Source organism: Helianthus annuus, chromosome 17 (assembly GCF_002127325.2).
Source record: "Helianthus annuus cultivar XRQ/B chromosome 17, HanXRQr2.0-SUNRISE, whole genome shotgun sequence".
In the NCBI taxonomy this organism is placed as follows: domain Eukaryota; kingdom Viridiplantae; phylum Streptophyta; class Magnoliopsida; order Asterales; family Asteraceae; genus Helianthus; species Helianthus annuus.
Window position 1 is genome coordinate 10648494 of NC_035449.2, and position 24979 is coordinate 10673472.

General features: G+C 34.9%; 1 long non-coding RNA gene across 1 annotated transcript; it reads left to right on the forward strand.

Annotated features, from left to right (window-relative positions):
• Positions 1 to 4475: 4475 nt before the first annotated feature.
• On the forward strand, positions 4476 to 6246 carry LOC110921604. Its single transcript, XR_002582486.2, has 3 exons — positions 4476 to 4613; positions 5132 to 5198; positions 6000 to 6246. It is a non-coding gene; the product is annotated as an uncharacterized LOC110921604 (long non-coding RNA).
• The last annotated feature ends 18733 nt before the right edge of the window (positions 6247 to 24979 follow it).

Sequence of the window (24979 nt, forward strand, 5' to 3'; positions counted from 1 at the left end):
CTTGTAAACCGCCTATCTATAATGGGGAAGTTGATCCAATCGTGTGTCAGCGATGGATAGGCGATATCGAGGGAGTGTTCGAGAGAACACATTGTGATGAAAATGACTACGTAGCTTATGGTGCGGGTCAGTTAAGAGGTCAAGCGAAGGATTGGTGGGATAATAAGAAGAAAGAGATTGGAAACGAAGCGGCTAAGGCCATGACGTGGGAGGAGTTTAAGACGCCGTTTCTTAAACACCATAGCCCCAATGCGGTTATAAACAAGATCAAGGAAGAGTTCATGCAACTCAGACACAAGGGTGAATCCATAGACAAGATCACGGGGGTGTTTATGGACAAAATGAAGTTCTGTGACGATCTGATCACGAACGAAGAACAAAAAGTTTATTACTACCATAACATGTTGAGCGCTGAATATAGGGAGTTCATAACCCCTTCAAAGTATGAGACCCTTACCGAGATTGTCAATGCTGCTCGGGAAAGGGAGATTGAGTTGAAGAAGAGTATAGAGCGGGGTGAACGAAGGGCACAGGATATAAATCCAAGCCCTACCAAGAAAGCAAGAATGAATGAAACGTCAAAGAAATCAGACGCAAAGAGCGGTACGCCAAGTTGCAAAATCTGCGGCAAGAATCACAAAGGTGAATGTCGCTTCAAGGATAAGCCATGTCCTATATGTCGAAAAACGGGACATATGGCTATATCATGCCCGGAAAAAGTGACCGTTTGTTATAACTGTTACCGAACGGGTCACAAAAGATCAGAGTGCCCAGAATTGGCGGGAAAGAAAGAAGGGCAAGACTCAAAAGGTGAAGCCGCAAAAGCCAAAGCAAGATCCTTTCAATTGACCGCTGCTGAAGCAAAGGTCGAACCTGACGTGGTCTCAGGTATATTCACTATAAATTCAATTCCCGCACGTGTGGTATTTGATACTGGTGCGAATAAATCCTTTGTTTCATATGGATTTATTCGACACCCCTCATTTGTTCTAACAAAATTACCTATGCCTTTAGAGGTAGAGATAGGTAATAATAAAAGCTTTATTGTCTGTGATGTATGTAAAAACTGCACGATGAATATTGATGACGAGGAATATGCAATAGACTTAATCCCGATGTCGATGGGAGAATTCCAAGTGGTAGTGGGAATGGATTGGCTATCCCGTTACCACGCAAAAGTGGTTTGTTTCCGAAAGGAAATAAAACTAACTTCTCCTAGCGGAAAGCAAGTTACAATATATGGAGAAAAGGGAGGTAACCCGGTGATATGCTCAATGCTAGAAGCTCGCAAACTCATGAAACACGGATGCAAGGCCTTTATGGTATATGCGAGCGAAACGGAAAAGGAACTCCTCAAAATTGGGGATGTACCAGTCGTGCGAGATTATGAAGACGTGTTTCCGGAAGAACTACCGGGGATACCGCCAGAACGGGAGGTAGAGTTCGGAATCGAGTTGATTCCGGGCGCGAAACCCGTGGCCAAGGCGCCATACCGACTTGCACCGTCAGAGTTACAAGAATTGATGTCTCAAATTCAGGAATTTCTTGACAAGGGATTTATCCGACCGAGTGTGTCTCCGTGGGGCGCACCAGTCTTATTCGTGAAAAAGAAAGATGGCAGTATGCGCATGTGTATCGATTACCGGGAGTTAAACAAACTCACGGTGAAGAATCGATACCCACTTCCAAGAATTGACGATTTATTCGACCAACTGCAAGGAGCAAGTTGGTTTTCCAAAATTGATCTCCGATCCGGTTATCACCAATTGAAAGTCAAGGAGGAGGATGTACCCAAAACGGCTTTCCGTACGAGGTACGGGCATTATGAATTCCTCGTAATGCCTTTCGGATTGACCAATGCGCCCGCGGCTTTCATGGACCTCATGAACCGGGTTTGCAAACCCATGCTAGATAAGTCGGTAATTGTATTTATCGACGACATTCTGGTATATTCAAAGAGTGAAGCCGAGCACGTGTGTCATTTGCGGGAAATATTAGACACACTTAGACGAGAGAAGCTATATGCAAAATTCACGAAGTGTGCTTTCTGGTTACGGGAAGTACAGTTTCTTGGGCATCTTATTAGTGCTGATGGAGTACTAGTAGATCCGTCAAAGATAGAAGCTGTGACGAAATGGAACCCTCCAAGAAATCCCTCGGAAATCCGAAGCTTTTTAGGGCTTGCGGGATATTATCGGAGATTCATACAGGATTTCTCCAAAATTGCCTTGCCCTTGACCAAATTAACTCGTAAGGAGGAAAAGTTCGTGTGGGGCATTAAGCAAGAGGAAGCTTTCCAAACGCTTAAGGAAAAGTTGACCCACGCTCCGGTACTGACCTTACCGGAAGGGACTGAAGACATGGTGGTTTACTCGGACGCTTCTCAATTGGGGCTCGGATGCGTGTTAATGCAACGAGGCAAGGTTATCGCCTACGCCTCGAGACAATTGAAGATTCATGAAAATAAATATCCGGTTCACGACTTAGAATTGGCGGCGGTGGTGTTTGCCTTAAAGATATGGAGACATTACTTGTACGGAGTAAAGTTTACAATCTTTACCGACCATAAAAGCTTGAAATATTTCTTCGACCAGAAGGAATTAAACATGCGGCAAAGGCGGTGGTTAGAAACCGTCAAGGACTATGACTGCGAAATACATTACCACCCCGGTAAGGCCAATGTAGTTGCCGATGCGCTGAGTCGCAAAACGGATTATGCCCCGATACGGGTACGATCAATGCAACTGGTTGTGACTTCAAGTTTACTAGAACGAATTCGAGAAGCACAAGATGAAGCTGTAAAGGCGGAAAACTGGAAAAAGGAAAGAATTATTGGTCAAGTTAAAGACCTTGAAGTGGGCAGTCACGGCCTAAGAACTCGTTTTAATAGAATCTGGGTTCCCAACACATGTGGTGTTAAGAAGCTTCTACTTGATGAAGCTCATAAATCCCGTTATTCCATTCACCCGGGGGCGACCAAAATGTATCATGACTTGAAGCAAAACTATTGGTGGCCCGGAATGAAGCGGGACACTGTGAAATACGTGGAAAAGTGTTTGACATGCCTACAAGTCAAGGCGGAGCACCAAAAGCCATATGGTAAACTCCAACCGTTAGAAATTCCGATTTGGAAATGGGAGCAAATCACGATGGACCTATTAACCAAACTGCCTAAAACAAGTCGTGGTTTTGATGCTATTTGGGTAGTCGTAGATAGGTTAACTAAAAGTGCTCACTTTATTCCCATTCGTGAGACTTATACATCTGAGAAAATGTCGGAGGTTTACACCAATGAAATCATAGCAAGGCACGGGGTACCGATATCCATCGTGTCAGATAGAGATACTCGGTTTACTTCGAAATTCTGGCGTGAATTCCAAGAACAGATGGGAACTAAATTGTTCCTTAGCACTGCTTACCATCCACAGACGGATGGGCAGAGCGAAAGAACAATACAAACATTGGGTGATATGCTACGGGCTTGCATTATTGACTTTGGGGGTAGTTGGGATGTCCATTTACCCTTGGTCGAATTTGCATATAACAATAGCTATCACGCGAGCATTAAAATGGCCCCGTATGAGCTATTATATGGCAGAAAGTGTCGGACTCCGGTATGTTGGGGAGAGGTGGGTCCGCGAGGGCTAGCACCAACTGATATAATCCGAGCTACAAATGCGAAAATCGACATAGTTCGGACACATTTGAAAGCGGCTCAAGACCGACAAAAGGCATACGCAGATAAAAGAAATAGGCCAATCGAGTTTCAAGTTGGCGATATGGTCATGCTAAAGGTTTCCCCATGGAAGGGTATTATCAGATTCAGAAAAAGGGGGAAGTTAAGCCCGAGATTCATTGGGCCATTTAGAATCATTGAACGAGTTGGTAAGGTAGCTTATCGACTTGAATTACCCGAAGAGTTGAGTGGGATTCATAACACATTTCACGTATCACATCTCCGGAAATGTTTGGCCGACGAGACCGCTCATGTCCGCTACGATGATATCGAGGTGGATAACAGTCTCAACTATGCAGTGAAACCGATTGCGATTTTAGATCGTAAAGAGAAAAGCTTGAGGAACAAAGTGATAAATCAAGTCAAGGTCAGGTGGGACCACAGAAAAGGGTCAGACACTACTTGGGAATCCGAAGAGGAGATGCGACGTCTCTACCCTACATTATTTGGTACGTAATTCGGTTTCGGGGACGAAACCCTTTTTAAGGGGGGTGGACTTGTAACACCCCAAAAACATAAAACCGTATATTAAAAAGTTCAAAGAATAGATAAACAAGAGTTTACCAACTAGAAATTTAACCTAGTTAAATTTCAAGTCTTGATATAATGCATGTTATGGTTAAAATAATTAAAACTAGAGAAAATCATAAATTAAGGGGCTAAACTTGTCAAAACTCAAAGATAAGTTACTAATAGTAACAAAATTAACCAAATCTCCCAAATTAGGGAGTCTGGTCGACCAAGAGAGCAGGGGGCGACAGGGGTTCTCCAAAACCCTAGATTTCACAACTAAAATCTGCAAATTGAAGCCTCAATCTCGTTCCAAATCAAGTTCTAAACACGAATTAGCAAACCCCTTGTTGTAAGGATCAAAGAGGTATGTAAAATCTTGGCATTTTGATCCATCGCAATTCTAGGTTAACTTTGAAAAACTGAAATTTAGCCTAGATATGTAATGCATGAATGAATCTTGAAGTAATTTGGTGTTTAGGATTAAACCCTATGTGATTTCTTATCAAAAACTTTGCATCATGTTTGTAAGGTTTGGGATTTACATGTGGGGAACAAATGGACTTGAGGGAAACTTGGTGAATACTAGAGATTGACTCTTGTTCTAACAAAAATCTGAATTTGTGAAAATGATTCAGAAATATAGATGTCAAGATGTATATAAAAACTTGTTAAATAAAGTGAAATTAGATGATTAAATTCCATGCCATGAACTTGGTAACGATTGTAGGAAAATCTGACCCGCTAGGTGTTTGTTGAAATGCCTAAGTGAGGACTTAAATGTTAAAATTTGGACAAAAACGCAGATTTGATAATGGTCCATAATGATGTGATTATGGTCATGAAAAGAGTTCTAAACATGTTGTGAAAACTGAATTTTTCTAGGCAAAGAGTCCGGTTCATCTAGCGGACAAGCCGAGGGGAAATCACGAGGAAAAGGCGCGCTCTAAAGGTACGAAATTTATTGTTTCGATACATTATACCAAATTGCTAGTTTATGTAATAAATTTTGAAACATGATAATCAAGGTTACCAAAATGCCATGAAAATGATTAGTGACCTAAACAAGCGAAATGGGTCAAAACAAGCGACAAACATGGATATTTACATGCCCTGAATGGTGCTTGATTTAGCAACCAAACGGGTCAAAACAAGTCTCGTATTAAACATGAAATTAGACACTATCGCTTAACGCTTGGACATATCCTTTATGTAAGTCGTAATTTAGACATGCCATGATAGTTGTAAAGTTTAAATTCCTTATATAGGGGTTGTAATCTTGATTGAAAATTGTGAATAGTTGTGTAGATGGTAAATACAAAAGTCGGATATAGTCATATATAGATTGATGAGGGAGTTTTCCCTTTTGGGATAGCGAAAGTGATAACGGGTATTAGTCCTAATTAGGTAATTAACCTTGGGTGGGTAATAAACCTGTCCGGGGTCACTTTGCTGCAAAATGGAACTTGAATGCTCAAGGTCAAAAAGCAAGAAAACAAGTGCAGGGCTCACCGTAAATTACGGTGGCACCGTAATTTACGGTGGCCATTAAAGTGCTACGGTGGGAACCTCCTGGTTTACGGTAGGTACCCCAAATGCCCAGAACCCACCGTAATTTACGGTGATACCGTAAATTACGGTGGAGCCCAATTTTGCTGAATTTTTCACTTTTGATTTGGGATAAGTTATCAATCCTAATCCAATACGTGTATTCCCATCGTTAGTATTACTAATGCCTGTTTAAAAACATTAGTTTTTCAGGTACTCAAGTGAAGGATGATGATCAAGCAGTTGATTTGGACCGAACACCTAACTTTATGCTTCCGCACTTGAACCTCGTTTTGTTATTTTGTAAACTCTAGTAGTTTATCTTGGAACATTGTTGTAGTTTAAACATGTAAATGTTTTATCAAATGGGTTAGGAATCTTGAAAGTTTTTGTAAGAACTACTTTTTGTGTATTATGTAAAGCTTAATTGCTAGTTAAAATGGGTATTTTAATACGGGTCTTACAAAAACTTTTATAATAATCAAGCCCTAATGATGTAATACTGGCAAAATTACACTTTTCTCCCTTTTGTATCTACACTATATTATAATACAATTATAATAACCTCTTAAAATTTAAATATACAGCACCTAATGCACATTTAGCCATTTTTAAGGGTTAATTTGTCTTTTTAACAATACTTACATCATTGTTTCTCAAAACTTAGAATTTCCTCCCTTATCTTTACTTATTATACCTCAACTTTATTTTTCTTTGTTTTTCTATTATATCTTTTAATATATTATGTTTGAAAAAATTAAGAGCATATTGTTAAAACGTGCTTGTTTTTGTCGACGTGTCGATATAATTTTATTCAATATCGAGATGTGAATTATAATGTACAGGTTATTTATGCATTCATTTAGAGGTCGTTTGATTCATTTTAATGTACACGTCCATTAGACGGTTACAATAAGTTATTAATGCATCAATGTACAAATCCCTTAAGCAATTTTTTGATCTAATTCAAATTAACTAAAAATTTTAAACCATGTATAATCACAACCATTCCCTCCAACTTTGCAGTTAGTTTAAAACTTACAGTGAACTCCCCTTATCTTTACCCATCTATTTCTCTATTGGATTTTTTTTTGTTTTTCTCTTTTATCTTTCAATATATTATATTTTCAAAAATAATGAACATAATATTAAAGCATGCTTATTTTTATGAATATATGTCCCTGTAAATTTTATTCTATATCGAGATGTGAATTATAATGTACAAGTTATATAGAAGTCTTTTGATACACTATAATTTATAATGTACAAGTCAATTAGACGGTTATCATGTACAAGTTATTAATGCATTAATGTACAAGTCCTTTAAGCACTTTTATGACTTAGTTCAAATTAACTAAAAACTTTAACACATGTGATATAATTGAAACTGTTCCCTCCAACTTTGCAGTTAGTATAAAACTTACAGCTTCCCGCTAATCTTTAATCATGTATTCCTCAGTTTTAAAATTCAAAACATACCATTGAAATGTGCTTATTTTTGTCGACGTGTCGATGTAAATTTTATATAATATTGAGATGTGAGTTTTAATATACAAGTCATTCATGCATTCATTTATAAGTCTTTTGATGCATTATAATGTACACACTAGTACAGATTTGATCAAAAGATGCGGTTAAATTGGCTATGAAATGTGGTTATAGACCCGCATCTTATGGCATAGAATCTTTTGGCTATTTTTCAAATGATGTGGGTCTGAAAGATGTGGTTCTAGAACCGCATCTTTTGATATATTAACAACTAAACTACCTTTTCCTAATATACTCAAGAGATGCGGTTTTATAACCGCATCTTTTGGTGTTTTAAGCTAAAAAAATAATTTTTATTTATTTCAGTTTCCAGATAATTTCATAAAAACATCTCAATAAATTTCCATTATACATATACCTAAAAATGAAAAATATACAGAAAAAATAAAACCAATATAAACTACCCAAACATTTAAATTATAAAGGTTTTAAAGTAACACAAAATTAAAACAAGTTTCAAAGTAACACCAATATATAAATTTTAAAGATGAAACTGATATACAATAACCTCCCGAACCCAAGTCTTCATACTTGCAACCGAAACCAACATCTTCAGTTTATACTTGTAACTGGAACCGTATAAATTGCCTAACAAAACACAACATTCCATTTATTAAAAAAAATATATGCAAGTGTATAGATGTATAAGAGATTAAAAGTGTTATGTGTCAACAAGTGACTTCTTAACTTTCTGGCGCAAGCAAAAACATTTTGAACGACTTTAAATTATTGTTCAACTCTCCAAATCGTGGGTCTCATCTTTATTTCACCTCACTATAAGAGGTAATATGTTAGTAGGCTAACTAGTAATACTATTTATGTGAACAAAATATTATATTTACATGTTTTCTGAATTTCGGCAACAAGGGAATATAGCAAAAAAGCCTTTATGACACCTAGAGTGATCCATGATTTGTCCCATCCCTTTTGACACTGGCAATCAAGCATAAAAAACAATTACTTATAGAAGTTCATAATAAGAAGGATTTACAAAGCTTTACTGAATATATATACATATATAAAGTTTTTTTTAATCAATTTTTGCCATCGAAGTGGAAGTGGTTATATACATAAAATGTCAAGAAAGTATAAAACCTTTGTTAGAATCAAGTTATAGGCTTGTTGAGTAAGAAATATTGGAACAAAACCAAATACAACCTTGCGACCGACACATATATCATCAACATATAACAGCTAAACATAACTGTAACATACTTTGACATTTGATCATTGCATGCTACATCCACCAGAATACTGTCCTCTGCGAACAGTGCCATAGGCTGCCAATTCAATAAGATCCATGTAACGCCCTGCATTTTTTCCATAACATTACATGACTGTCTACTGAAATCTATACAAAAATGTTAACAATATGGTTAATGTCATAACTTGATACTGTACCTGTCACACCCCGATATTTCCACGTATTACCGGTGGGCCCGGTGGGGAGTATCGTGACGTAGTTAATATCATTATAGTCAAATAATCACAGTTCAATGCACAGCGGAAGTCTAAAGTAAATATATTACAAACCGATTCAAAAGTAATATCAATATTACAAATGGATTGTAAGATGGATCCACAGGCAGATCTTAAACAGAAAGGTAAACACTGTTCAACAGACTTTAGACGTCTAGAACTTGCAAGATTCCCTATTAACGCCCTGAGCTCCCAGCCAATTACGTACAGTACCTGTCACTTAATCTTTTTGGAAAATGCATCAGTTTACACTGGTAAATACAATTAACTGACTCATTTTGAAAACATTTATGAAAATTAATTTGAGTGCACAAGGCACAAAATATCTTTTATAACTTGGGACAATTATATAAAAATAATCTTGTATACAGATTTACATGTTCGTTATACATTTAGGGCTCGATGTTAGAAACCGAGTCAAGATTAACAGACACACCACAAGTATAGGCCCACAAGAGAGTGAGATACCGTTTCCCTTATAAAACTGTCAGGTGTATGCCTACACCCCGTGCACAAGACGTGGCCATTTTTATTTTATAATGATGCCAAGGATATCCGGGACATGGTCATTAACCCCCAAAAGGCTTTATTTCAAACAAGACACATTAAAACGGGTTACCTCAATAATTTAATCACAATCTGATTAAACATTCAATACCCGACCAAGCGGTATTATTATAATACCGTATCCCAAGCCCGTATAGGGAAAATAAGTTAAAAGTATTTACCTGAGCAAAATATAATTTTATCCTCAGCCGTATATCAATCAGTAAGCACAAGTACCTCTACTGGGGCTCTCAATCTGGAATGAAGGTTTTGTTCACCTATTAGATTCCTAACGGGTCTTATTTAAGTTTAAACTTAGACCGGTTAGTTTTAAGGAAAGGTTTACGGTTCAAAACACAAGATTAAGCGAAGACCGGATTAGAATATGATTTAGACCCGACAAGTACGGAGACTTGTATAATATGGGTAAACTTAACACATTCTGGATTTTGAGACAAAAATGATAAGGTTTGACCCGTTTCGGTTAATTTATGCAAACTAGTTACATAAACCGCACCGAACGCGTAAAATGCATAACGGGTAAACAAATGAGTCATGAACAGGTTTCCTAAGTTAATATGCCCTAAATATGTTGTGATATCAATAGGATACCTTCCATTATGCCCAAAGCGAATTTAAACTCAAATTATGCCCCGAAGGGGTATTTTAGTCATTTTAAAGGTTATAAAAGGGATTAAATATTTATCTGGGATTCAGGTCTGATATAATCAGTAAAAATACTCAATTTAATAAGTTATATCAGTAGGGTATTGCATATATGTGAAATTTATCATTTATAACCAAACTATGCACCGTAGGGGCATTTTGGTAATTTCACATAAGCTTTAAAGGTCAAATCTGGAAATCTGGGTTTAAAACTTTTGCTTACTGTTTAATTATAAAAATTTACCTAAAATATCAGTAGGTATTAAGTTTCATATGCCGAAAATATTTTTAACTCATAATATGCGCTTAAAACGCGTAAAAGCCGGTTTTAAGCGATTTTCGGGTTAAAATAGAAAATCTGAGTTTTTGATCAGTTTATAAAGTTCAAAATATTTTATTTATCATATAAAATCAGTAGCAAAAATTTTGGTATCAAAATATTATGTAAAACTCATTTTATGCAAGAAAAGGTATAACCGAAAATTACCGAATCAAAGCTAGAATCCTATGTTATGCTCAGTCTAAAAATAAATAAAAATCTTCAAAAATCCCAAAATATTATTTTACATCAATGGGTAAAAGGTTAGGTGTCAAAATTTGGGTTTAGATAGGCTTTATGCTAATTACGCCGTTTAATTAATAAAAGCTTCTTAATTACGATATTGAGCATAACTCCTAGTCTAGACCTCAAACTGATGTGAAAATTTAAGGACATGTTTATAATTTAGTAACAAAGGTTATTGTCCTTTCACATTTTCAAAATTCTCGTTTTAAGGTCAAAAGGGCATAATGGTCAACATTTAGGCATATAATGGAAACATACATATGAATCAGATAACTAAGGATCCAAGTTGTATAACCTCAGAGGGTTATACTAACCTATAAGATGGTCCTAACGAAATCCTAGGCATATCTAAACTAAGCTAAATCAGGTCAGAACTGAAAGTCAAAGCAAAAAGTCAACTTTTACGACTTTCGGTTTCGAACCGAGCCTAAACTCAGAATTGTCGGGTTGAACATGCTTAGACATGTTCAACTAATATTTACCAAGTTATTAAAGTGAGAAAACTGATTTTATGGCTTCTATATTAATAGTTATGAATTTTATTTAAAACTAATCCGTTTGACTTTTATTTTAATTATTTTGACCCGACAATTTAACTAAGTAAACGTGGTAATTAGGAGGTGCCCTTTTGAGGGTTTAACACCTACCTAATTACGGTCACGTAGCCATGTTTGATGCGAACAATGGCTCAACCGTTTAAAAGTCAAAGCGTTTATCGAAAACTCTTGACTTTTCGGCTATAAACGCTAAACGATTAAACTAAGCACGAATGAACACTTACAAAGGTCCAATGGATTGAAGGAGGTTCTCAAGAAGCTCAAGATCCTCTCAAAATTCAGAGAACAAGCAGATTGAAGGAAATGGTGTGAAGGAACAAGTGCAAACCCACCTCTATTTATAGTTTTTGGGATTGCACGAGATCGTGACAAGTGTCGGGAGGGATAACCAGATTAAAACAGGTGTCAAGTGGTCTTAAATTTCAATGGGCAAGCCCCTAGATTGAATTATGCGAGAGTGGAAATCATTTTCAGCAAAAACCAGCAACAGAAAACAAGTTTCTGCATCTGATCATTCTTCGCGGCCCGCATAAGGGATTTGTGTAGGCTTACGCGGGCCGCCTCAAGTTCTGGCCCAGTCCAAAGTTTTGTAAAATTGCAGAAATGGTCCATGTCATCATCTAAGTGCATTTCTGACACATCTAAGGCTCGTTAACCTCATTTCAAGGCTCTATAATGATGCCTAAACATAGGGAACATGAAACATGCTCAAAAATATGCCGGATGTCGGTTCGTTTGGCCGTACGGTCACGTTGTTTGACTAATTACGACGAAACACGAACGGACGCGAAAAAACGATCCAATTTAAGCGACGAATGGAATTTTATCAAGCCAAACACTAAAATAAAATATTTTAGTGGTTACATAAATTTTTGGATGTCCGAATATATTCAGAACGTGAGATACGCGCGAGAATGCAAACTTATGCACTTTTTGACGCTTTTAGTCCCTATTGACCAAATAAGTTTATTTTTGCGCACCAAACACCTTTAAGCCTATATCTAAGCTATGTAAAGGATATTTAGGGCATGTTTAACTTATGATCATATTCCGGAAGGTTTGATACCCTATGAATAGGTATACTTTTGAAGTTTGACGCAAATAGACCTTTAATCGCACAAAGTAGCGCGAAATGACGTTTAATGATATCCAAGCCTTCCATGGCCCATAATAGGTATTCCCAAGCATGTGTTTAAATATTGCTACACTCTCGTTCGCTTAAATGGTCACCTAAAGGCGTAGATTCATAACTTGACGATTTTGGTCCCTCTAATGCGCAAACTTGCGTATATCATTGTTTAATAGCATCGAAGCCTTATCTAATCCATGTTAGGCACTCTTGGGAGTATTATTAAACATCACGATGCTTCGGGTTCGTAAAAAGGGTCATTCAGAGGTATAATTAAACATATTGACACTTTTAGTCCCTCTAACTTGTAAAGTTGCACGTAACTTTACTTATAGGCATAAAATCCCTTAATGGCCAATATTAGGCATTCCCGAGAGTATAATCAATTATCATGAAGCTCTCGGTTTGTTAAAAGGTCACTTAGAGGTAAGAATTAACATGTTGACGCTTTTAACCCTTCATCACGCAAACTTTCAATTAATTACGCAAACAGCTACTCTTGATCTACAAGTGGCTCATTTGTGAACATGATTACCGTGTAACGTTATTCAGAGGCTTATAATAAGCATGTGAACATTTCCAGTCCTTCTTTAATCAAAGTTTTTGATTTTTCGCAAAATTAGTCCCTCAAATTCAATGTTTGACTTTATTAGGGTTTATTACACGTGTCAATACATCATTGGACGTGTTTTTAGGAGGTGTTACAATACCTGAGACCCTGTAGTAAGAGCTTTTCTGTATAAGATCAGCTCAAGACATCTCAATACGGTTCCCTTTCGATCGGTTCCCATGTGAACATTTTCTTATCTGTATTCTTTGACTGTTGTGCTTTTGAAGATGACCATTTGTTCAAGTGGTCAGAAGAGATGCGGAGTAGCGGCTTCTTGTCCGTCATCGGCGGCGGCAGCCGTATGTGATTCCTCTATACTTCTGTAATTAACTGAAACTAATTCATAACAATCAAACTATACAAAAAAAACTTTAAGCAATTCAACCTGCTTCATACCAGCATCGCGTTACTCGTATAGGTGAACTGCAATGAAAGAAACTCACCATAACTAAGCCATAACCATAACAGTAGAAAGCCCAAATCTAACAGCGAAAAAAAAGAACCAATAAACCCTAAAACATAAGGAAATTAAGATTAAACATAAGGGCAACTAGTAAACATCAATCAATTAACAACATATCAAAATGTAGCTGCAAAAACCCATTGAACATTAAAAAGGTCCATAATATAAGAACAGAAAGCAAAAAAAAAAAAAGACATACCTTCGGAGTGACGCCAAGTTCATACGTAAACACAAATCGAATAACACAGAGCCAAAATAGTACAATGCCCAATCCGAACATCGATGAAACAACTTAACGACAGTTGAATCCGATTGAAAACCTGTTCATTACCAAAAAATCAGAGTAAAGTTAGTTAAAAACCACCGAGACATTGCAAAATTTAGGTCTACATGAGAAATAAAAGAAAATTAATTAGTACATAACGAAGTAGACGAGATCGAAACCTGCTTACTCTGTTAAATGAAGAATACATAGCTGAAACAACTTAGTAACATGTAAATGCGATCGTAAACCTATTCATCAATATAAATTCAGAGTAAAATCAATACAAAACAACTGATAAAGTGATGTGATAACTCAAATCTAAGATATTATACAAAAAATACATGGAAAAGTGGATATAAACTTGTGGAATTTGGTACGAAATTAGCAGCAGTTGTAAAACTTGTTCATCAACAGCAATTCATAGTAAAATCAGTACAGAATTATAGATGAGGTGATGCGATAGCTCTAACTGAACAAATGATTCACAAATACATGAAAAAACGCATAAAAACTTGCTGAATCTGGTACAGGTATTTCTAGGTCATCGATCCTTACCTTGCCGTCGGATAATACCAACGCTGCCATTCAAAGTTGTGACCGAATCCCTAGCCGCTGCTGAATCCTCATACCGAACTCACTTGACCATCGCCTGTCATCATCTTCATCCGCTCATCCATCGCTACACACATTAAGATCCTAAAGGTTCGTCAGAGAGACGAACTCAGCGATTCAATGTGCGATGCCGGTCTAGTTTACCCCATGTAAATGTAGAGGACGAACCCTAACTGCCTTCGCCGATGCTCTAATCGGAACCCAAACACCATCAGTTTCCATTGTCTGTTTCTCTCTCTCTATCAAGTTTAGACAGTTGTGATCTGAAGCGAGGGTTGCAGTGTGTGGTAGATGAAAAGTGAGGAGTTATGAGGATAGATAGAGGCCGGGTTTTGGGGGTTATCAGATCGATGGAGGGAAACAAAAATTAAGTTGAAATATTTGGAGGGGATATAGGGGGACAAAATATGCGGTCAACCATTTACCCGCACTTTTTCGTTTTGGGTAGAAAACGGATGTATTTTTTAGTTTTAGGGGCAGGGCAAAAGATGCGGGTTAACCATTTAACCGCATCTTTTAGTTTTGTCATCCGCATCATTTACCCAATTGTGTACTAGTGACAAGTCAATTAGACATTTAGAATGTACAAGTTATTAACCCATTAATGTAAAAGTCCTTTAAGCACTTTTATGATTTTATTCAAATTAACTTAAAATACAAAACATATATAATCGTAAATGTTTCCTCCAACTTTGTAGTTTGTTTAAAACTAACAGTTTTCTCCATTTATCTTTACCCATGTATTCCTAAAAAAATTGTTTGTTTTTTTCTTAATACTTTCAATATATTATATTTTAAAAATTTATGAACATATCGTTAAAATGAGCTTGTTATTGCCGACACTGTAAATTTTATTCAATATCAAGATTTGAATTATATTGTAAAAGTCATTCATATGTGTTCATGTACAAGTCATTCGATGCATTTAAATGTACAAATCAATTAAACGGTTATAATTTACAAGTTATTCATGCATTAGTGTACAATTCATTTAAACACTTTTAGGATTTAATTTCAATTAGCTAAAAAAATTAAAACATGTATAATCGTAAACATTCTCTCCAACTTTGCATGTAAAATTTTCATCGTTAATCGGTGCTTCAGCCAACTGCGAAGTGATAAAATGCATTTAAAATATGACAAAACTCAGTAATAAATTATAAAGTAAAACATGTAACCTTAGCAAAGTGTTTTCTAGATAACTGATGCATGTCAAACTGATCTTGAGTTAAACAGAAAATGTTACAAGTGTAACATCTTCTCAAATCCTCATGTTTGGCACCATTTGAAAGCATGATGTATTCTTTTTGTTCTATTGTAGATTCAAGTTTTGAAAATTGAAGTAACTACAAATGATCTAATATCCACATTTATAGGTAAAATAATAGAACTAACTATCCCAAAAAGTAGGAGCCATAAAATCAGTAGTTTTTAAAAAATCCTAAAAAGTAGGCTACAATTAGTTAGTGGGACCAGTTAAATATCCATGTCCTGTACTTTTCAAAGTTTAAAATTAAACGTCCTTTTTACATGATTAAGTCCCTAAGCTTTTTTAATTTGTGTAGTTTCTAGAGTCCTGTAATTTAATCATTCAAAGATATTGTCTAATGACTTATGGTTGATTTCAGCTTCTCTTTTATGAGTTATGACAAATGCCCTGTGAAAACATAAAAATAGGGAGGAGTTATATTAATGTTTATGATTTGAAGATGAGACTTTAGAGGCAAAATATCTTCAAGAAAAATACTTTGGCCATAGTCTTCAATCTTCATTATGTTCTTAGATAGTTGGTATACTTGATGAAGGTTATGTACTTATGTGCTAATTTTTGGAGGATATATTGTTGAACATCTACTGTTTTATCTTATGATTACGATGATGTGGTATATTCTATAGTATATGTCTCACACCCCACATTTTTTAAAATTAATTCTATTACAGTAGCTTTAATCTAAGGATAAATCCTCAAATTTCTGCATCATGAAAAGAACCAACTGATTTATAAGTGTCATAATGACAAAATTTTTTGAAAGTCAATGTTTATAGAAATGAACCAACTGATTTATAAGTGTCGAAATGACAAAAGTTTTTGAAAGTCGATGTTTTTTTTTTTGAGATATTATACATGTCAATATGAACTCTTTTCTCAAATTTCTGCTTTAGTAGCTTTAATCTAAGGATAAAGCCTCAAATTTCTGCATCAGGAAAAGAACCAATTGATTTTTAAGCATATGCTGATATGAAGTCTTGTATTTCCGTGCAGATAATAACAGAGAGCGGTTCAAAAGCAAAGGCGAATAAAACTAGATTATATAAAAGATGCAAAGAAAAATCTCACAGTATGTTAAAAGCAAGAAACGTGTTAAACACAAATTAAGTTTAAACACAAATAAATCCAAATGCCATGATAAAAACATGTTAAAAGTACTACCTAAAAACATGATAGCAAGACACACAACATGGAACCAAAACTTAATCTTCAAAACCATTTCGTGGCTGAAACACGACGGATTTTGCTGCATCTTAGGAAGGACTCAACGTCATAATTGTCACCCCAATCAGCATTCATCCATTCATCATTTTCCAGTTCATCATCTTTTTCATCATTGTCAGAACTGGAGAGGTCGATCACTTCGTCCCATTTCCAGTTCTGCAGCGCTATCGATCTTTTACTGGATCGGTTTAGCTTACAAAAAAGTAAAACAAAAAAGAAGTCAATAACCCTCGTATTCTTTCATAAATGTTTGTATATATAAACTGTAGATAGATAATTTATTTAAAACAATGTGAAGTATTAAGTTTACCATTTCGGAGTTGTGTGGGCTGGGAACAACTATGTGAACGATTTCTTCAGGAAACTGCACATTGAAAATATTATATGCTAACAATAAACTACAACTAAGTATTGTAAAATAATGAATTTAACTTTTACTTGCAGGTCAGGCGTTTCGCCATATTGTGCCTCTTCGACTCCAGCTGGTGCCTACACAAAGAAGTATATGAATTCAGAAAGTATGGTACGTATTAATCGCAGATTAAAATGGAATAGAAAGTACCTTGTCTAATCTGAACTGGTCACTGTTGATTATTTCAGCACCATTTTGAAGCTTCTGCAGTTTACTAAAATTTAGTATTTAAAAAAACAATAGCCAATGGAAATAAATGTGTTAACCTGCTTCATTTGCATGTTACAGTGTCCAGCAGGCTGGTCTTCGTGCATAACTGATGGCTTTGGTGGTGACTGGTCCATGCTTTAATTATTTCAGACAAAAAACGAGTAAATGATGAAGACTGCTTCTCATTATATAGAAGAACACATCTGCAGCAGGTACCACCACTACCCATTATTTTAGGAACTGGGTGGTTAAATCCACAACTCCTCCTATCGTGGCAGTTTGTTATTTTAAAAAACTGTAACCTTTTTTGTAGGTAAAACTGTTCAACATTGGGTGCGAAAGTTTAGCTAATTGGCTGGATTATTGGGTGTGAAAGTTTAGCTAACTGGCTAGATTACTGGCATAAATTTAGGAGTTTAGGAGAGAGATGCTGAACTGCCAAAAACTGCCAATTTTACGGTTTTTTTGGGAGTTTAAACGGCCAGGATTTAAGGAAAAGAAGATCTAACGGTGATGATTAGATTTCATAGCAGTTGAGTTTCATGCTGTCTATAATTTCATAGCAGCTGAGATACTATCGGGGGGTAATGTTAGTTCAAGAACTTACATTCCCAGAATTAGCATGATACCGTCGGACAAGAAAATACCCTTCAAGTTTCAACGAAGCCAGTTTCCAATAACCGTATGCTTTGCGATGACTATTAACAAAAGTCAAGGACAATCTCTATCCAGAGTTGGTCTATACCTAAGAGACCCCGTTTTCTCACATGGTCAGCTTTATGTTGAGTTGTCGAGAGTAAAGACCAGAGATGGCGCGAAGCTTTTAATATTTGACAAAGATGGAAGGCCAACGAATAAAACTGCAAATGTTGTTTACAAAGAAATATTTGGAAAATTGTAGTTGAAAATTTAAAGTTTATTTTCAAATTATAAATTTTGAAGTTTATTTTTTTATATAAATACTTTATTTGATTTTAGATCTTCATTCATTATAATTGTAATTTAGTTTTAAATTAAATTATTTAACTATACCTACCATATTTTTCATTCGTTTAAACGTTTTGTAAACTATTTTTGAAATACAAATATTACAATTAATAAACTTTTGTTAAACTAATATTTTAAAGTAAGTTGGTAGTGTAAGTATTATATTCCACTTTTTCTAAATCTAATTGTGTAACTATTAGAAATCAATAAGGGGTGAATTTGTAATTGTATTTTATTTACTTCAAAATTGATGCGACTCAAAACAAAACCATCACATCACAAAGAACATCATTACCCATCAAGAAATCTTTCACCTCTTCTCTCGGTTCTCGCTTCCTCACCGCCATTGTTATAGGGTTTACATCTTCATTATTCCCATCTTCTACACTACAATCAACCGAAGAAGGTATGTTGTTGATCTGGCTATTGAGAAGTTTTCTTCTTATTGTTTTGCAATACAAATGTATATCCAATGTTCTTATTTACAATCAACTGTCACACACATTTTTCTTTAATAACAATCCGACTCCAATGTTTATGTTATCTTTAGAAGAGTTTCCCACTTTTTTATGTTTTTTAATTTCCTTTTTCATGTTAAACCGTAATTATTGGATAACAATGTGATTAAAATTTATGTTCGAAGATAATAGGTTAGTGAAATTTGGTTATTGTTTGTACTTTTGATTTATATGTATACTTTTTTTCTTTATTAGTAATAATTTTCCAACTTTACTCATTGTTAATTGAAAGAATAAAATATTTTCTTTGTTTTGAATGTGTTTATGTTGTGATGTTATCATTTTATTGTTTGGTCTAAAAAAAGGTTGATAATACTTTTACAGATATGGATCCAAAAAGCAATAATTGTTCTTTCTTGAAGTTAGTCGATGTTCATCATCCTACAAAAGTGGTATGTATTTTTTTTTGTTATGTTTACTAAAAATTATGTTGATACTTACATGTCTTTTGTTTCAAATTATAGGAAATACCGTATGATTTTGCCACATTATTGTGGGGAGAACAATTGCCATATGGTGATAGTGTTAAAATTTTTGATGCTGACAACTTATGGATTGTCAAAATTGAAAAAGATGGGTTGGGTCCTGTTTTAGGTGATGGGTTTGTTAAAGTCGTTACGGACAGTGGTTTACAAAAAAATGATTATCTGTTGTTCAACAGTCTTGGACCATCTACATGGTATCTCCATGTCTTTAAGTCATGTGTTTTGGATAACTCTTTTATCACTTCCATTAGAGTTGATGATGATATCATTGTAAGTACTATATATGAAATAACTACTTTTTTATGTCAATTTTTTTGTGCATATTTTGTTTAACATAATTGTTAACAAATTTACAGCTCATGGCGGACAAATTCTGGGGACAGTTTTACGGCAGCAGTTATAAAGGTGGATTAGCAACTCTTTATGTGGGTGATAGGTTTTGGAATGTGAAGATGGAGGCGTTGTCCGACAAATGTGCTTTCACTGATGGATGGTCTAACTTGATTAGGGATCTTGCATTAGATTCCTGGACTACTTTTATTTTTACAATGGCTGGATATGAGACTTTTGAGTTGTCCGTTTTTAATCATGAAACTGGTACTCAAATGTATTTCAAGAAGGTTGACGTTGTTGTGTTGGATGATCCTATTTACGGAGATGATGGATTTGATTTACTGCTTGCGGTTAGTGTTATTATGCTTATAATATATTTTTTTCCTAATACGAGCTTATTATTTAATCTTGAAGTTAACATTGTCGGTGTTTTTTAATATTATGTTTTTGTAGTCGGAACACAAAGAGAAGGTGATTACCGACGAAAGTGATGTTGATGAAGATCTTGGTGGTGATATAGTTGGTGAATCTATGCGCCTTTCATCTTTCTCTGATGCCTATCGGTCTCATGTAAGTGTTTTACAACGTGCCTTATATATTATATAACGCTTCTAATTACTTTGTTCTATACTTATATGTTTATCATTCATTGTTATGTAGAATGACCCAAAAGGGAAGTCAAAGATTGTATTTGGTCACGAGACTGTATCTCCAAAGGTTGTTTGTTATATACTAATTTAATTTAATACTTATTTTCAATGCATATAATAAACTTTTTATTCTATTCGGTGTATTTTTTTTTCCATTATCTAATCCTTTTAACGAATACATTTTTTTAATGGTAATATGTTAAATCTTTTATGGTTTTGTAGGTTCATCCTAAGGTCAAATCAAAGTTTTATGTTGGAGATAAAGGGCTTTCGAAAAAGGTTGTTTATGATTCGATAATATAATTTGATGTTTTTTTTCTATAAATGTAATTAATAATTTGATGTTTCGTTTGTTAATGTGAAAACCCAGTTTCATGTTGTTTTGAATACTTTTTTCATACCAAACAATACATTACATGTATAAAAACATGCTTAATTATTATATAATTCTTTTAGTTATTTCATTCTATATCAATATGTTAATTGTTTTATTTTCTTTAGGTTGAACGAAAAGGAAAATCAACTGATTTTGTTTCTGAGCAAAATCTGTCTTCTCACGTTGTCTCTCAAGTAAGAATATTATTTAATATTTATTTTCAATATTCATTTTGTTGTTTTAAACTTTATCGTGTCATTTATACAATTACATTTAAAGAACCGTAACCATGAAATTATCTCTGATTATATAAAGAACCGTGTATCTTATTGTTCTACAATTTTATCTATATGATTTTTACACTTATTGTGTGTTATTCAATTGTGTAGGCTAAACCAAAGTGTAAGTCATTCAGATCCACGACATCTACCGCCCTTCATGTTGGCCGTAAATGCTCTACATCAAAAAAGTTCAAAAAAACTGATGTAATTGAATTCACCAAGAAAGCCGAAAGCAGACTGGTAAACTTTATAATATTATTATTTTCCTTCAACTTTTATAATACAAGAGACATAACTTATTAATCAATCAGATAATTAATCCTTTTATTATTTTCTCAGCGTTTACCGACTGATGTTTCAAGCCATCTGTGTCTTTCTCTTGACAACTTGCACCATGTTACAGTTTAGAACGAAAAATGTGAACTCCTTATGTTGGGCACATGAGGCGAGAAGTCTGGGAAGGGTTTCAGGTATGGTTTTAAAAAGTGGCCAGCTTTCTTGAAATTGAATTGCATCGACTTTGGCTCCACTCTTTTCTTTACGTACGTCAAGTCTTCTCAGCGTTTGATGTTGACCAAAGTCGTACCCAAGATCACAAAGAAAAGAGGCCCTTCGTGAATGTTGGTTATTATGTTTATGTTAGATGGTTAAGCATGAATATTAGATGTGGTTTTATGGTTGGTTTGTTTTGATACTTTGGGATAGTACTGATGGTTTCTTCGACAAGTCTTTTAGTAATATGTATATGTTGTTGATATGCTTACGATGTGGTTAGTGTGAAATGCAGTTTTTGTTACCATATAAGCTAAATAATAAAAAATAAATAAATAAAACCTAAATATATTGTCGATTATGAAAAAATCTGTTTTTTTAAATTCCTTAACATCTGACTTTTATCATGATTCTTCAAGAATGGTTTTATTTTCGTATTGATATGATATTTTTGGAATGTTCCATATAATTATAACAAATTATAAGGAAGCAATTACAATTAATTTCTATCAATACATATTTGAAAATATGTATCGTTACTTATTATATAAAATTTTAAAAGATTTGTAACAACATTTATTTGTTCTATTTTACTATATGTCACCAATCTATATATATATTCTCGAATTCGGTTGTCTGTATGATAACAAAACAGTTTGTTTATTTATCCAAGTTTTCCGAATCAAAATCAAGCTACCTACTGTTGATCGTGAAGCAAATCTACAAGGTACGTTTCTTAAATTCTGTATGTTAATGAAACCTATTAATGTATAAGAAACTGTTATTATAACATCTCCATCACATTGTTCTTTATGTAACTAATCAGCATGGATTATGTAATATGTTTATAAACTAATAAGCATATATTATCACATGGTTGATAAGGTTTCGGTATGTGTTTTCATTTATGTTTTTGAAGTAATCATATATTATCACATGGTTGATAAGCATATATTATCACAATTGATTATATTTCATATATGTTTTTGAAGTAATCAGCATATATTATAACTGAAATTAAAAATTAATTTAATTAATTTGATAATTTATAATATATATTCTTAATTGTTTTGTTTACGTTACATGTGTTTGTAGGTTTTTAATATGGCTGAAAGTTCTTCAAGGTATTTTTTTCTTTTTAATGTTATACTTTGTTGCGCATAATACCCATTAACAAGTTATATTTTATTAATATCTTCTTTTTTCAATCAGTATTAGAGAACCTTTCTTTTGTAGACACATGAATGTAGCGGACGAAGTTTTACTGGTATTTTCTAAATTCAGACATTCATTATACTTTGTTTTTGTTCTTATCATGAAATACAATTTAAAATTATGTTATGGTTTATAAATTAGAATTATAATTATAACCTATTTTGGATTCCTTGCTTTATCAGGCGATTCCTTCAGACGCTGCATCCAAATTGTGGGGTAATGATAAAGCACCTAAAAGTGTTCTGATACAAAGTCAAGATGGCCGAACATTTAATGTTTCTTTAAGCGAAGCCAAAGGAAAACATTTCTTTTTCCATGGTTGGTCAAATGTTGCCAAACATTTACAACTGAAAAAAGGATGTTTGGTGCTCTTCAATCATGTCGATTTTTCTACATTCAAAGTAACACAATTCATTGATGGTGTGTTTCAAAGCTCTTTCTGGACATCTCTGTTATCTACAACATCTAACTTTATTGTAAGATTAGTTTTTCTTTCATTTTATTTATGTTAATATATTTAGGTTTCATGAACTGATTACAAAAGTAACATTTTTATTATTTTTTTAATTATTTCTACAGGTCATTCCTGAGTCTATACCTGAGTCTATACTGCCTAATTTCTATGATTATACATCAGATGATATAATTTCCATTATAGATGTAGGCAACAAAATTTTTCACGTCAAGATTGAAACGCTTTATGGTAAAGTCGGTTTCTCCATTGGTTTTGATGTTATTGTTAATCTGTTTCAATTGGAGGCCGGTTGTTATTTAATATTCATAAGAGGTTTTGGAAATTATTTCCATTTAACAATTCTTGGAAAAAATGGTGTTGAAATTAATTTTGCTGATGTACAAGTTGATGAGGTAAGTATACATTTGCTTGCTGCTTTATATATTTAATTACTATATTGTTATTCTAATAAATGTTTAATACTATCTGTATTATTCCTAATATTAGGGTTAAGACGTAAATTGGCCGGATTAACGAATTAACAAGTGATTGTAATGTGATTATGATGAATTTCTTCTTTACAAACACATCAATAATAAAAACCATTTAGTTAAACTCAGCAAACAAAAGCATACATGATCAAATTTAGTAACAAATCAAAACTACTTTACTTCAAACACAAAACTATAGTAAAATTCAATCAAAAAAGTCAAACACGTGAATTAGTTCATCAACACCTTGGCGGCTATGAAAGCTTCTAAACATGATTACAGTAGAAAAACAAAGTTTGAAAGTGTAAAACATTATGTTCATAACAAGTTTGAATCTAAGGGTTTGTTTGGTATGGGGTAATGGAATGGATGAAGGAAAGGAATTAATGAGGTAATGGAATGGACAAGGGAATGCAATGGATCATTACCATTCCATGTCTTGTTTAGTTACCATGTGTGGATGGAATGAATTATTATTCTATATTGTTCGGTAGGTAAGAAAAACGGAGTAATAAAATCAGCGGTGAGTGGTGGTCGGTGGTCGGTGGTAGTGATTGTGGGTGGTTATAGGTGGTGGGTGTTGGCGGCGGTGAAGGGTGGTGGTGGCGGCGGCGAGTGGCGGTGCGGCAGTGACGACGAGTGGTGGTGGCGGCAAGGTGGCCGTTGGTGGTGGGTGGCAGCAGAGGTGGCGGTGGGCGGTGGCGGCGGTTGGTGGTGGCGGTGGTGGTGGTTGTGGTGGTGGCGTCGATGATGGTGGTGGGCGGAGGCAGCGAGTGGTGTTGGCCCGATCGTGGTTGTGCTGATAATGGTGGCGAGTGGGTGGCGGCGGTGCGGTGGCTGTCGGGGTGATGTGGTGGCGGGTGACGGCGATGGCGTCGGTGGTGGGTGGTGGTGGTGGTGGTGGGTTGTGGCGAAGGTGGTGGGTTTTCGTGTTGTTGATGAATGGTGCAAGAGGGGATGGAATGGAAAAAAAACATGGGGGGTGGAAGGAATGATTTTGAGGGAATGGAATGCCTTTTGGAATGGGTGATTCCATTCCGTTGACCAACCAAACAACCTTTTCTTCATTCCCTCGTAATCATCCATTCCATTCCACCTTCCATTCCTTCATACCAAATACTACCTAAAGAAAACCGAAAGAGGACCTATGGGTTGCAAATCTTCAAAGGTTTAAGCATTATCTTCAATCTCCAATACTAGCACCTCCAACAGAATGCTCCCAAATCCGTCTAGGGTTCGTAATTAAGTGAAGGAATACGACCTAAGGGCTAGAATCATGTTTAAATAGAAAAAAAATCACAAAAGTTGTCGAAAACTCCACATGCTTGTCGCGAAGGAGTTCTTTCT